This window comes from Monopterus albus, unplaced genomic scaffold (assembly GCF_001952655.1).
Source record: "Monopterus albus unplaced genomic scaffold, M_albus_1.0 scaffold31.1, whole genome shotgun sequence".
In the NCBI taxonomy this organism is placed as follows: Eukaryota; Metazoa; Chordata; class Actinopteri; order Synbranchiformes; family Synbranchidae; genus Monopterus; species Monopterus albus.
The window spans coordinates 2,730,876-2,746,156 of NW_018127911.1; the positions used below are offsets into that span (position 1 = coordinate 2,730,876).

General features: G+C 39.7%; 1 long non-coding RNA gene across 2 annotated transcripts in view; it reads right to left on the reverse strand.

Moving 5' to 3' along the window:
- The window catches only part of LOC109958161 (uncharacterized), a 44,472-nt gene that overhangs the window by 1,631 nt on the left and 27,560 nt on the right, over positions 1-15,281 (reverse strand). The gene's annotated exons all lie outside the window — the stretch shown is intronic.

Below are 15,281 nucleotides of genomic sequence, written 5' to 3' on the forward strand. Positions count from 1 at the left end.
CTTAGTTTATTTTCTGGGCAAATATACACATTAACTAACATTAAAGATGCAAATGTGTCAGATTTATCCAGAAGGCTACTTTTCATCCATATATCCATGAAGTATAATCTGAGTTCATTTTATAACAATTTTGTAAAAACAATGGTCAGCAGTACTGATGAAGTTCCTGTAAATTCTGAAAATAAAAGATCAAGTTTAAAATTAAGAGTGACAATTCTGTCAGAAGCAAAGATTTCAGCACATTTTGATTTAGTTACAAAAGAAAACACTTTGCATGACTTTATAGTCGCAATGTGTATGTATTGTATATGTAAATATGTAAAAACAATCCAAAAGACTGGCAGGCTTGTCTACTCTACTAGCTGTGGGTGAGTTCTGAATTCAGTAAATTGGAACATAAAAGCTATTTTTGGAGAGTTTCTACTGAAAGAGGCGTGTACAAGGTCTGTACGACCTGCTTTGTTTGCTTGGTCAGTTGACCCAACAACACTGTTTGCACATATCAGTACACAATGTTACCGCACATGCCCTTAAAGTTCACTGCCTCTGCCACACAAATGACTTTGTGCACTTTAGTAACAAACGTCCACTGCTTTCAGATATACCTTTATATATGGATCTTAAATTAAAGGTTTAACTTTCTGAATGGATGAAAGATCTGGGTAACATTAAGTAGCAATTCTGAACTGGCCTCGGCCCAAATCTCGACTTTGAGTCATAACAAAAGAGATGTTACACCAGCCAAACGTGATGATTGCATCTTAACCAAAGACTGGTTGTCCTAACTACTCCTGGCTCTGCTTCTCCTGCCTACTGATTTAGCCAGATGGTGCTGCATTGCATAGAAAAGACACTGCCATCAAAAGCTGGACAGGATGAGCACAATTATATGGCACCATTATGTTCCATTTACATCTCTAATATCCTGCAGTGTTTCAAGGGCCAGTTGACGGGCTGATTGCAGATCTGTTGCGCTTACGCCGACATCCACATCACCTCACGCTGTTTAGAAGATCAGTACACCCTGACCTTCTGTTGACATGACTTCACCAAGTGAAATCAGCTGGTTAGGAACCATTAGTGAATGATCGATCAGGTAATTTGGAGAGGGGGGAACACGCCATCCCCTCCTTTTTTATTGCTGCTCACTCTGTAATCAAGATGTGCCTCATTAGACAGACTATACCAGCCCAGCTAAAAGCCATCTGAGAGTAGCTGAATTTATTTATTTATTTGGCATAGGGCATCAGTAGAGTCACAAAAAAGTCAATGCAGCTGAAGAATGTGAAGTGATATTAATGCCCCTTATGAATTAATAGCATTTATAATGAGTATATGTACAACTTTGGAAAAGTCAAAGAAAATGCTGCAAAACTGACATTTCTTGCTCTTTGGCAATGAGTACATGTGCATGTGTGTGTGTTAGAGTGTGAGCACTAGAGGACAGTGTTTACCCAACATTAAAATATGCCTGGCACAATACTAAAAGCCTGGCACCAGTCTTTGTTCAGAGAGGGCTATGTGGTGGATGTTGACATTTTGAAGATAAATAAACATATGTCTTGGCACGGTCAAAGTGCTCCTGCACTCTGTGGCTCACAAAAAGAGAACACATTTTATTCTAATATAGAAGCTAAAACTAAAATACTCCCTGATTGTTGAGATTTTATTGCTGCAACAACAACAATTGCTGAAGCAACAACAAACCACAGTGAAGTATCTTTAAGTAAGGATTATAATGCTCCTTTAGTGACAGTGATAATATGGCTCATTGTCATGTTCCCCTGTATTGATGTGCAAGTAGTTCTGCCATGTTTTCAGGGAAAAAGTTTAAAAAGCTCATTTATTTTAGTGCACAAGCCTTTATTACTGTCATCTTAGAAATATGGTTATGATCAGGATAATGACAAATGTTATGTCAATATCAGAATAATATATGAGATCCATACCACTGTATGTTATTGTCGAGCATGTTTGAGTAACAGCGGAGGGTAAAGACTCTTTGGGGCTTTTGTTGAGACAGAACTGCCAGCTGAGGTCATCTGGCTGAAGCGAGAGTTCCATGCCACAGGCTCTATGAGCTGCATCCATGTCTGAAAGCCAAAGGCTTATTCTACTGTGCCACTGGAGAATGTGATCATTTGAGGTGCTGTAAGCTTATAAAGTGTGAATTACCAGTCTGAAAGATACAAATATAAAATTACACAGTAAGTAGGACATTCAATCTTAAAGCATATGCTCAGTTCAAGATTAGTCAGCAGTGAACGTGTAATTCTATGTGATTTATTTATTTTTTAGCTCCTTCTGTTTCTGTTTGCTTTCTGGCAATTTGTGTTACAATATACTTTTTTTAAAAACATTTCTTTAGACATCACACACAAGATATTAGAGTACACTGAATAGTTTAGTACCAAGCTTCAAAACGAGTTGTACAGTGCCTTTTTGTTTACAGGCTACTGTATGTTGTTTACTGTTAAACATGCAATTGGGATTATTTCTTAGTGTGTGTGTCACATTAGTGATCGATTTGTGGGTCTCCACAAGCTGTCAGAGTTGAGCATCTGAAGTTAGGGGATTTGTTAATTGACACTACAGCAGGGTTCAGTTCCCATGACCTTGAATTAGACAAGCAGAAAAAAACTTAATCATAGATTAGTGGATTATAAATTTTCTTTAATTGATGTGCTGATGCATGGTAAACCTGAACTGCTGTACTTCAATCCATATTCGGTTGGATTTAGTGTCGCTATCTGACAATAACCTGAAAAGAAAGCTTTCTGTGCAGAGTTTGCATGTTCTCCCCATGTTTGCGTGGGTTCTCTCCAGGTGCTCCGGCTTCCTCCCACATTCCAAACACATGCGGCTTAGGTTGATTGGCGACTCTAAATTGCCCAAACTAGTGCATATCTAAATCCCAATTTGGGTTGCGTCAGGAAGGGCATCCGGCATAAAACGTGTGCCAAATGAAAACATGTGAACAGCTGATTCCCTGTGGCGACCCCTAACGGGAACAGCCAAGAGTAGTAGTAGTAGATCTGACAATAACCTGAAAAAGTCTATAATATAGTGGCCTAGACTGCTGAGCTCATTACAAATTAAAAACACTTGTGCAAATAGGCCAAACAGAAGCAAACAAAAAACATCTAACCAGTTTAACAACACAGGCACAGCACTGTTTCTGTTTCCTAGAAGTGATAAATGAGCTGCAAAACACAACTAAAAAGTGAAATGCTGCAAATAGCACACACAACAACACTAATGTTTCCAGGAGGCACTAAACAGTAATAGCTTAGACACATCGACACACTTGTTGGACTATTTGTCACAGGTGCTGGAAAACGATCTAACATGTACGTGAGTCTCTTATTATTCTAGATGTCTGCTGTTGTTTCTGTAGTGTCTCTCTCTCCTGCTTGATTTTTCTGTTTTCTGTATTTGCACCTTATTTAGTACTTCATTATTGGGGTAGGGTGTAGTAGTCTGGGGATAACTGCTGCAGTAGCCTACTGTAGTGATGCTGTTAGGGTCTGCAGACTGCATAATATATTTTCACCATATACTGTACAGTACAGTAGGGTGCTTTAGTGATGAGTTTAATGAGTTTAATGAGTTCAACAGCTCAATAGGTCCCTGTGAGCTTATATTGTAAAATTAAGACATCTGTGTGCATCATTATGGTATGAATGTATTCTGAAAACTATTAAATGTATCAAATGCAAAAGCAGTTTTACTAAGACAGATTTAGCTTCTGTAATATTTTAGGATTATTCTCAGCTATCCAGAAAGTAGATCACAAATCCATAAACCCTGCCACTGGCTCCTTGCAACAAACCTGAATACAGTAAGATCACTATAAAAGTAGTAATCTGGGTGTCCCTCTTAATGGAGCATGGGTAAATTGGACAGCTTGATGCATGGGCAGAGCCAAGGGGTGGCCAAGGGTGGCACCAGCCACCCCATGAATCAGATTTGCCACTTGTGGTGCCACCCCTGCCAGAGTCAAAATGTGATACTTCACAGTCAGTATTAATGAATGAAAAATGAAAAACAATGACAAATTATTGCCTTAAAGACAAAAACTTGATATTTGTAAAAATTTGTTTTATTTAATATCATGCATGCAGTGTGATTTTTATATTCATTTCTCCGACCATTTCGTGGAGAACTCATTTACACCCCAGCTGGGAGTAAATAAGGAGTGCAGCCAAAGTTAATTAAAGAAAGCACTATAAACAATTTTATTCTTAATAATATATGGTTTATTATTTCATAGAACTAGGGGTTTCATTTATTTTTTACATGTATTTCAAATGTGCCACCCAGCCTGGTCACACCATCATAAACTTTATAGATCTGCCCCTGGCTTGATGTGACAAAATTACTTTGCTATGCTGAATGCTTGATGTGTGAAGAACTATTCACACACTCTTACACACCACACACGTAAACACACAAAAGCACACACACTCTGCTTAGAGGGTTGACTTCAGACAACAGGCTGCACTTTGATTTCAGCTGCTAATTTACCATGCACTTTAGGTACAGTCTTATGCAAAAGTTTAGGCACCCCTTGATAAATAACAGATTTTGGTGATTTTTTATTTGAACAGATGTTAACACAGTTTCTCTTGGAAATGGAAAAAATGCACAATATTTTCTGCAAACAGTGATGCATAGTTACTTCTTATGCCATAAATTGAACAAAAATAAAAAATAAAAACATGATTATGGCATGGTGCAAAAGTTTGGGCACCCTAAGAGTTCCAGAGTCTCAAAGTCTCTCACAAGGTATCAGACCTTAATCAGCTCGTTAGATCTGATGCACAGCAACAGCTGTCATTGGTAAATGCCAATTTCAAAGCTGTACAAATACTTTGACTCTTCAAACCTTGTGCACACACTTGTGGACACCCAGCAACCATGGGTTCCTCTAAGCAGCTGTGTAAGACCCTGAAAATGAAAGTTATTGATGCCCACAATGCAGGAGAAGGCTACAAGAAGATAGCAAAGCGTTGTCAGCTTGCAGTTTCCACAGTAAGAAATGTAATTAAGAGATGGCAGATCAGGGGAACTGTGGAGGTCAAGATGAGATCTGGAAGACCAAGAAAACTCTCGGACAGAACTGCTCGTATGCTGGTCAGAAAGACAAATCAAAACCCCCATTTGACTGCAAAAAACCTGCAGGAAGATTTAGCAGACTCAGGAGTGGTGGTGCACCGTTCCACTGTGCAGCGATGCTTGCACAGACAAGGCCTTCATGGAAGAGTCAGCAGAAGAAAACCTTATCTGCGTCCCCATCATAAAATCCAACGTCTGAAGTATGCAACAGGACATCTACAGAAGCCCGATGCGTTTTGGAAACAAGTGCTGTGGACTGATGAAGTTAAAATAGAACTCTTTGGACACAATCAGCAAAGGCATGTTTGGAGAAAAAAAGGAGCAGCATTTCATGAAAAGAACACCTTGCCAACTATTAAGCATGGGGGTGGATCTATCATGCTCTGGGGTTGTGTTGCAGCCAGTGGCACAGGAAACATTGCACGGGTGGAGGGAAGAATGGATTCCACTAAATACCAGCAAATTCTGGAAGCAAACATCACACCATCTGTAAAAAAGCTGAAGCTGAAAAGAGGATGGCTTCTACAACAGGACAATGATCCTAAACATACCTCGAAATCCACTATGGAATACCTCAAGAGACGCAGGCTGAAGGTTTTGGAATGGCCATCACAGTCCCCTGATTTAAACATCATTGAAAATTTGTGTAGTATACTGCAACTTCAAAAACAAGGTAAATTTAAAACAGATACTGTATAATGACAATGAATGACATGGCAACTTTAATTTGCTAACAAGATCATAATATAAACTTAAAAGATGACAGTAGATACAGTATGTACAGTAGGACTGGTGACAACATGCATCTGTTTTGGTTGATTGTTGTAACTGGAGAGTCATTAGTCTTGTCTTTTCACTCTCATAAAATCCCCAGAGATCACTTCTGCATTGACTGCAGGCTCAGGAAGTAGGAGGTAAAGCAAAAACACAAGGAAATGCTGCAGCGACAGACTCTAGTACCACAAAAGCAGTATATTTTTGTTTAAAGACTTTTTGTTGTCATTTTTTGCCTTTATGGCACAGCAATAGCTGAGATACAGACATGAAATATGGGAAAATGTGCTTTTCTAACGGTGCCAAAATTAACAAATAAATAAATATAATGTTACACGCATCTTCTTAAATAAACTATAAGCTTTCCCCAGCCTTATTGCTCCCGTGTGTCTGCAATAGTCAGGAGTTAAGAGGCTTTTCAAGTGTGCCTGCCGTGTTTATGGTGCCATGATGTGTAACATGTTTTCATGGGAGCAACAGGGCTGATGGGATAAACATTAACTCTGCAGGCAATACATAATCTTTTGATCCCCCAACACTATAATTCTGTCTGACAGCACAGCAGGCACAACACACGAAAGCTTTAAATATGAGTTACTCTCGTTGCCATCAGTGTTGTCTGTTTTGGTCGTTTTCACCGATCAATGCAAAATCACTATTTTTCCAGACAAACATTATGCAACTTTTAGAAGCAATTCGATTTCTCCAGCAGCCATTCAGGACCCCACTTATTCTTAAAATGCAGACAACGTTTACAGCCAAGGGACCAGGAGGGGTCACTGTCGGTCTTACCAGTGCTGGTGGAGCCTGCTATTTTTACATCTTGTTAAAATTTTGTCTTCCTGTACAGATCAGAGCAATTCTCCTTTTCCACCCATTTGACCGAGCAATTCAGATATATACACAACAAAATGAGAGACATGTCACAGAATGATGTAAAAGTTAAATCATACTGTGCACAGGATACAATTTATATCTTCTACAAACATACCGATGTCTAACATGTCTATCTTTGTTTGAAAACTCTTGCAACCAACTGGAAATTTATAAAATGAAGATTTTCTTTTAATAAAGTTAATATCAAAGATAAAGAAAGCAGTGTGAAAATCTGCCCTAATGCTAAAGTAGGTAACTCAGTTTCCTTGGTAATACTGCCAAGAAATCACTGATAATTGAGCAACAGAAATTGCACTGTGAAAGAGCAGTGGTGAAGCATCTTTAAGCTTTCAGTGGCCAAGAATGCTATAATTCTGCATGTGAAGTCTTTACAGAGTCTGTATTTACAGCAAAAAGAAGGCCACTGATCCTCCTGCTTGGGAAGAGCAGTTACCATAGCGACACACAGTTTATCAAGGTTTAAGGCAATAAAGAGAAGGCGAATGTACTGATGTTGCACACACACACACACACACACACACACATATGATTTACAATTACATGCAGTAAACACATGTATAGATGAATTCTTAGGAAAAATCACATTATGGTGTGTGATGAATCTAGTTGATCTCTTGTTTCGATCGCTAAACAGTATCAGATGTCATGTCAGTGTGCCCATATGCTCAGGTAGTATAAATAACTCTACCAGGCAGGTTATATTGTAGTCAGTAAACATATACATACTGAGGTGAGCAGGTGGCAGGGCGACAGGGTGATTAGAGATTAGCTGTGTGACTGGAGGTTTGCAGGTTTGAGCCTTGCCAAGACCAGAATTTACACAGTGTAATACACTGATGCTGTGGCTCATTCAACCATACCATAACAAGATGCAATTAAGAATTTCTTACAACAGGAATGGTTAACTCATCTGAACCTCATGTCTTCTGTACAAAAAGCCTACATGGAGCAGAGTGGAACTCTCACAGCTTGGTACAATTGAGTAGACTCTTGAGGCACAGTTTCATGAATATTCTGGATGGACAAAAATGACACAATTCTATTCGAAATGTATGGTTGCAATTAGACGTACACTATAAATACACTAAGCATTAGAAACGCTCGACACACAGATGAGCGAGCGGAGAAAACAACAGACCCAGGCGTCTGGCTTCGGTGCAAGCAGTGGGATTTATTTACAGTGCCAACAGTGCGAAAATGTTTACAAGAATTGTAGAGTGGAGAAAAGACCGGATGTCGATCAGCGGTGGCAGGAGTAGCAGTCAATGGAGCGATGATGGCTTGGAGATGAGGATGGCTGAGGAGGGAATATCAGAGAGACAGATTACTGGAGACTGTGCATCGACCAGTGAAGGCGGTGGCTGGTGGAGCTGAGGGTAACCAGGGTCCAGAGAAGAGGTCCGATGCGGAGGGAAACCAGATACGGCGGGGCAGGACAGGAACTCGGGTAAGCGCAGAAGAGAACAGGGAATAAAAAGCATACTAGGCACAAAGGCAAACAAAAACGGTAACATACATGGGGAGGCCTGAAGACAGAGAAAGAACTAGCAGGGGAGTGATCGGTGAGCAGCGTATAAATAAGGAGGGAGACTAACGAGGCGCAGCTGGTGAGAATCAGTGAGTCAAGGCAGGTGTGTCTAATCGTGCAATCAGTGCAAGGGAGCTGGCTAGTGTGAGGAAAAGAAGTGAGGCAGGTTCCACCGGGCAAACATGACAGTGGGTGTTCCACAGAGTTTATGGTATCAACCAAAATACAACAAAACATTTTCCCTCATCCAGATAGTTTTGGTGTGCCTTAGCAGGGTTTGGAGAGGTCTGCTTTCCCCCCAAGCAATGGTGTTCATTAAACATTGGTTCGTGGCACTGGCAGCACAAAAACCACCATTGTTTCTTTCTTTTTTTAACACTGAATTTACAGTGCACAATGTATGAACATTTGTCCTGTGGTAAAAGTAGCATTATTTCTGTGGCAGAAAAACAATGTATAACCACAACACTGACATATTATCACTTTATAAAGTTATGTATCAGCATACATTTACCCACAGTAGTTACACATCAAGCAGACAAGGAGCAATATTAGCATGGGTGAATTTAGAACTAATATCCACTCTCTTTTGTTTTTGGTTTGCAACAACTCCTGAGGGAAATATCTGGGTCTTAAGCTGAGGAATTTTCCATTATATTCACAAGCAGGCTGCTGTCTCTGTCTGCTGTTTGGTGGTTAGAGCAATTTTACTGAAAAACAGCTGTCTGTTAGAAATAAGGTTGGTGAGAACTGTGATACAAAACCAAATCAATACAATGAACTGAAAGCTTGATAGAGCTTTGGGGAACTGTAGGTGTGGGTGATAATTCTCTATGGGCTGCCAGAGACACCTTGAACTGCAAAACCTTTCACGTAGTCAGGCTGTTAATTGTTAATACTAAAATATAGATTCAGCAAAGCTTTTGTACATTGTGCTCCATAACTCTCAGAGAAATTACCGTAAATATAGGACAAATTGCAGACTTGGAAAACAAGTATGACTGACTTGATCCAGCACAAGCTGTTATGTCTGCCCGTTCGGCTTGGCTATTGGTTTGCAGGTGATAACCGAAAGAGAGACAGGGACGTGCTCCGAGGGCAGTGCAAAAATCAGACCAAACATGAGAGGTGAATTGTGGACAGCAGTCAAAAACAATAGTAATGGGGGTGCCGTGAATACGAAAAACATGCTGAACCAGGAGCTGGGCCGTTTCTAGAGCAGTGGGGAGTTGTGGAAAGGCAAGGAAATGGGCGGCTTTGGAAAAATGATCAACTATGGTAAGAATGACAGTGTTGCCCTGGGAGGGAGGCAGGCCAGAGGGCTATATGAGACCAGGGCCGGCTAGGCGTGGTCAACGGCCGAAGAAGACCCGCAGGAGACTGGTGGAGGGGTTTGGATTGCGCACAGGGAGCACAGGCGGCTACGCCTGGCATCTTTATTTAGGGTGGGCCACCAGAAGTAACGTTTTAGGAGGGAAATGGTGCATTGTACCCCCGGATGGCATGCTAGCCATGAGGCATGGGCCCAGTCGAGGGTCTGGGGGACATATACTCTATCTGGTGGTCCACCCCCTGGATCGGGTTCCTGTTGCTGCGCCTCCCGTATGGTATCCTCGATCTCCCATGTAATGGAGGCTACCACACAGGAGGCGGGCAGAATGGTTTCAGGTGTGTTATTGGCGGCAGGGGGGTTGTATTGTCGGGAGAGGGCGTCTGGTTTCTGGTTTCGGGACCCCGGCCGATAAGAGAGGGTAAACCAGAACCGATCAAAGAACAAGGCCCAGCTCGCTTGTCGGGGGTTCAGTCTTTTGGCTGACTGGAGGTAGGCCAAGTTCTTATGATCGGTCAATACTAAAAAGGGCTGGTTGGCACCCTCAAGGAGGTGCCGCCATTCTTCAAGGGCCAGTTTTATGGCCAATAGTTCCTTGTTGCCCACATCATAGTTGCGTCACTAAGTGACTTTCTTGCAGATTGTTAGATGAGAAGATGACACTTTAATAATGTATTAGGCTAGAAAGTGATTAGTTTAGCATAAAAGCTGAAAAATTGTTCAAAGTTAAAAAAAAAAAACAGCTAACAACATCTCTACAGAGCAACCTAATAACACATATACAGTAAGTGTGCTTGGTAATCTATACACAAACAGTTGTCTCCTAAAAACTGGGAGTCACATGACTATGTAACTAGTAAAGAGACTGCACAAAGAACAATTCTACATCATGTAACTCCCTAAAGCAGACAAAATGCAAAGTGGTCAGCGGCTTAATGACCTTTACAGATGTTTGTGAATGTGTTTTTGAACTCTGGATGGAACCATGCTAGCTTATCCTGCTTCAAGGTTTTATGCAAATCTAAGCTCTTGGCTGTAGTTACACACTGAAAGTCTCATTTATTTATGCAAGGAAATCACATAAAAGGGTCCCTACACCCCTACAAAGGAGTAAGATTGTGGTAGCTTCTTTTGTCTGTGTTTGTACATATTTTGTGTTTTGCTGTAGTAATTTTGAGTCCGTTGATTATAATTGCAACAATTAATGTTAATTTTAAACAGAAACTCTCCCCACTGGGTCCAGTCAGCCTGTGCAGTAATCCATCCATTAAAAAAACAAACAGTAAACTGCAATGATACTGCAGCTATTGCATGTATTTTTCATGCAAAACAAGACAAGCCATTTTTGTCAACTTCTGAGACAACTTCAGTTCAGTTCAGATCTTTATTGTCCTGCAAGAAGAAATTCTTTTGCAGCATAAAACCCCAAACACAGAAAAAACACAGCCCTCTAGAGGTTGTCTGGACAGATGTTGCCTTCATGCCATTCCACACTGACTTTAAATGATTACAGTTAAACTTCTGATCAATTTTGCCCTTAAACTGGACCTCTGTCTTTTATTGCTGATCTAGTCTCTTTTCCTCCCTTTCTGTCTCCATATGAGCCATGTAAGAATGCCCAGTGATGTCTCTCCAGTGCCTCTCTTACTGATCATGAGAGCCAAGGTTTGTTGTTTGGAGAAGACTTTGGTCTGTTTTGTTATTATACTGTACTAACATCCACACAAAAACACCTCAGAGAGTATATTAGCCAGCTTGTCAGTGTTATCACTAGTCTTTAAAGACTGTCCAGTCAGTGCATTTGTACAAGCCAGTAGCAGAAGTAACTGCTGTGTGACTGGATAATCTTCTTGTTTTGGAACACTGCTATTTTGAGTCCATGTCATCAGAACTGTATGTTAACTTTTAGACTGTTCAGAATTCAAACACAAAGACAATGTTATCTCAAACAAAATGAGGGCACAAGCTATAAAGTGCAGAAGTCAGGGGGGGGGCAAAGATGGCTCAGACCTCCCCACTGTAGTCTGGACAAATGTGCAGTCAATCTTAGACAAGATTGATGCGATCTAAACCTACACTACACAGCTACAGATTTTCAGAAATGCATGCCCTATGGCCTTCACAGAGAGATGGTTTAAGGATACAGACACAGACTCTGGTCTTTTTGCTTGTATATCAACCAGCGGTGGTGAAAAAAATGCCAGTGACACAATTTACAAATATACCAATATAGCACCTGCCCCATAAAATGGGGAAAGACAATAGATCTTTAAAATAGTTCCATTAAAGATGCATAAATATCAGCAGTTTGAACATAATTTTATGCATCTTACCCCAGAATACTGTACACATCACTCCTAAAGAGAGGCCAGGTCTGGATTGAGAGTGCTGGCTCTCAGTTGCAGGCTACCCTGCAGTGTGTGCACTTGCAAAGTGGAAGCTTCTAAGCTTAGCTTGCTAATATTTGCAGAGATTCCCACCAGATGTTATTTCAACACCTACTGCAGTCCCTGCACGGTATCCCTCTCTTGTCCTGCCACAAACACACACAGACACAAAATACTAATCTACATACACTACCAGTCAAAGGTTTTAGAACACCTCAACTTTTGAAGTTGGGATCAGTTGAAGTCAACATCTGAATATACCAGTGGCACTCTTTCTAAAACTGAAATACAGTTGCAGATGTTCCCACAAATGGGTTCCCCCAACGTGTGTACTGGTCAGTCCATTATGTGAAACCGGCTCTTTTCATCTACACAGCCTGAAGGTGTTTCTTTGGGTCACTATCATGCTATAGGATGAAACCAGAGGTGGAGAGTAACTAAGTACATTTACTCAAGTACTGTCCTGAACTACAATTTTGAGGTATTTGTACTTTCATTTTCTGCTTCTTCATGCTTTGACTTCACTACATTTCAGAGAAAAATATTGTACTTTGTACTCACTACATTTATTTGACAACTTTAGTTACAATTCAGAATAATATTAATAAAACAAAATACAGTACAAAGACTTTATTGATCCTTGTGTAAAAGTCACAAGCTAACCAGCAGTATGTAAAATATTTCTAATTTTAAGCATAATAAGGTTGATAACACAAGCAGTAGCAGCATTAAATGTGATACGCACAATTATACATAAATAATTTTGATCCAATAATATATTATACATTAATTTAAACTGTGCCATTTACTTTTGGTACTATAAGTACATTTTGATGCTAAAACTGTTGTACTTTTACTTAAGTAACACTTGAAATGCAGGACTTTTATATGCACTTGTAACTGTGTATTTTTACACAGTTACAAGTGCTACTTTTAATTAAGTGAACAATGTGAGTACTTCTTCTGCCACTGGATGAAACCCTGAAATGGTCTGACTTAATTTGTTAATTGCTTTTTGCAATTAATGATTCAGAGGATGTAATAACATGGTCTTTTCCAACACTGCCTTTGTACAGATAGAATTTGTTGTTGTAAGTAATAAACAAAAGCAGGGAACACCTGTGGGAATTGTTTGTATCAATTTTCAAGGCTTAATTTGCTTCCACTGCTGCAGAAACGATTAAGTTAACCTGTTACTTGATCTCTGAATATAGCCTGTTTTATACAAAATTTACATATTTTTTTATTTTTATTTATTTATTGAGTTTGGAGATTTTTTTACTTCTGGCAGTTTACTTCTTAGCTTTGTACCTTTTAAGTTTATTCGTTGGACACAAACAGCTTAAATGTCAAAGTAACACTTGGAAAAATGGAGATGTGCTAAAACTATTGACTGATAGTGTAATTTCTAAGTGTCAGCCCCGTAATAGACTAGCAACCTGTCCAGGGTATACCCCATCTCTCACCCAGTGTCAGCTAGGACTGACTCTAGTATAGATAATGGATGGATACAAATTTCTGACTATCAAACATTAAAATTAAAGAGATGAAAAGAGATCATTTAATAGGTAAATTAGTGTTTGCAAAGTGAGTATGAGTATTGCTCAGACTGTGAGTTACCTATGTGTGTTTCATAGAGTTTGAGAGTGCTTTGTGTGTCTTACAGCAATCAAGCAGCTCAGCTAATTAATGTGATGAGATTTTAGCTCAGAAAACACACTTGGGTTGTATTTTGAACTCTGTGCGAAGTAGTTACTGTCCATCGTAAAAGACTTTGAGACCAAATAGCATTTTTGTTTCTTGTTACTCAGTCTTGCATCAATTACATGTAATAGGAAACTGAGCTAAAGTGGTCATTGTTGAAGGACTGCAGTCTTTTGATCTCATCACATCCAATTTGAGATAATGGCCTAACATTATAGCTTTTTGGGCTCATTAGAGGGTCTACAAAACCTAAAGCTCATTTTGTTGCTGTTTCTTTGATAATATGAGCTATTATATTCTTTGTCAGAGGTAAGAGTCATTGATGTGCAGCACCTCATTAAAGTGCATACAGTACACCATGTGGCCAGTGTTGACTGGGTACAGGTTGTACATCACCTTAATTGTTTCAATAAATATTTCAAATGCAAATTCATAGAGCAGGCATGATACAATGTGTTTGCCATTTACAAACTGTGACAAGCCAGACACAACATTGTGATATGATGAAGCTACAAATGCGCTCTACCAGTCAACTTCATTTGACAAACTACTAATGAGAAACAGCATAATAAATTAACATGTCACCGTGCAAAATAAATGAGAGATTTTTGCAACTACCAAACATTTTTAGACACCCTGAAAGATGTTCCTAATCTGCACTGTACTTGACATTTTACTGCAGGTCTGCTGTCATGTCTGCTCTCAGTGAAGCAGAATGATTAAAGTAACAGCAAAGTAACACTTAACACAACATCTTGACAAGCTGACTGTGGCTGTGCTGCCTCAGACATAAATAGGTATAATCTGAAAAGCATATACCAGATTATCTGTTGAAACAGAACATGCACACTTGAGCACTCTGTCACAGAAATAAACGTCATAATTTGCCATAATTTGCTTGACAAGCTTTAAAATGACACAGGTAAAATGTGCCAGTGCCTACCAAGTGCCAGAGACAATTTATCATGGCGTAGCAAACACTTGCTCGTTGGTTCCTGCCAACAGGTTGCTTTTCTCGCCTTACACACTTTACATCCTCCGTCCCTGGAGTGACAAAGCCAAATAGACTGCATGAATGTGTTAAACAACTTTTTATAACTGTCATAGATTCAGAGAGAATATATCATCTGTCTGCAACACCTTTCACTGAAATGACAGAATTTAGAAAATATTCTGTTTAGGTGTTTTCTTGCCCCCGCGACCCTATTCAGGAATAAGCAGTATAGATAATGGATGGATGGTGCTTTCTTACATTCATTTACTTTAGTCTTGGAAATCTGTAGCATTTTTAGCCACAGCATGACAGCGTGTACCCATTGATGTCAGTGTTGGTTTGTCAGTCTGGACACCACTTTGAGCCACATTGAAACAACAGCAATGAAATTTATTACAGATATTCATCATACTAATAGGAAACTTCTTAATAATTTCATATTGTCCAAAACTTTGGCTTATGACAAAACACCTGCAAAACTAAGGGCATTCCCATACAGCTCAACAGAAATATATTTTGTGGTAATGTGTGCATGTTAACATGAGAAGG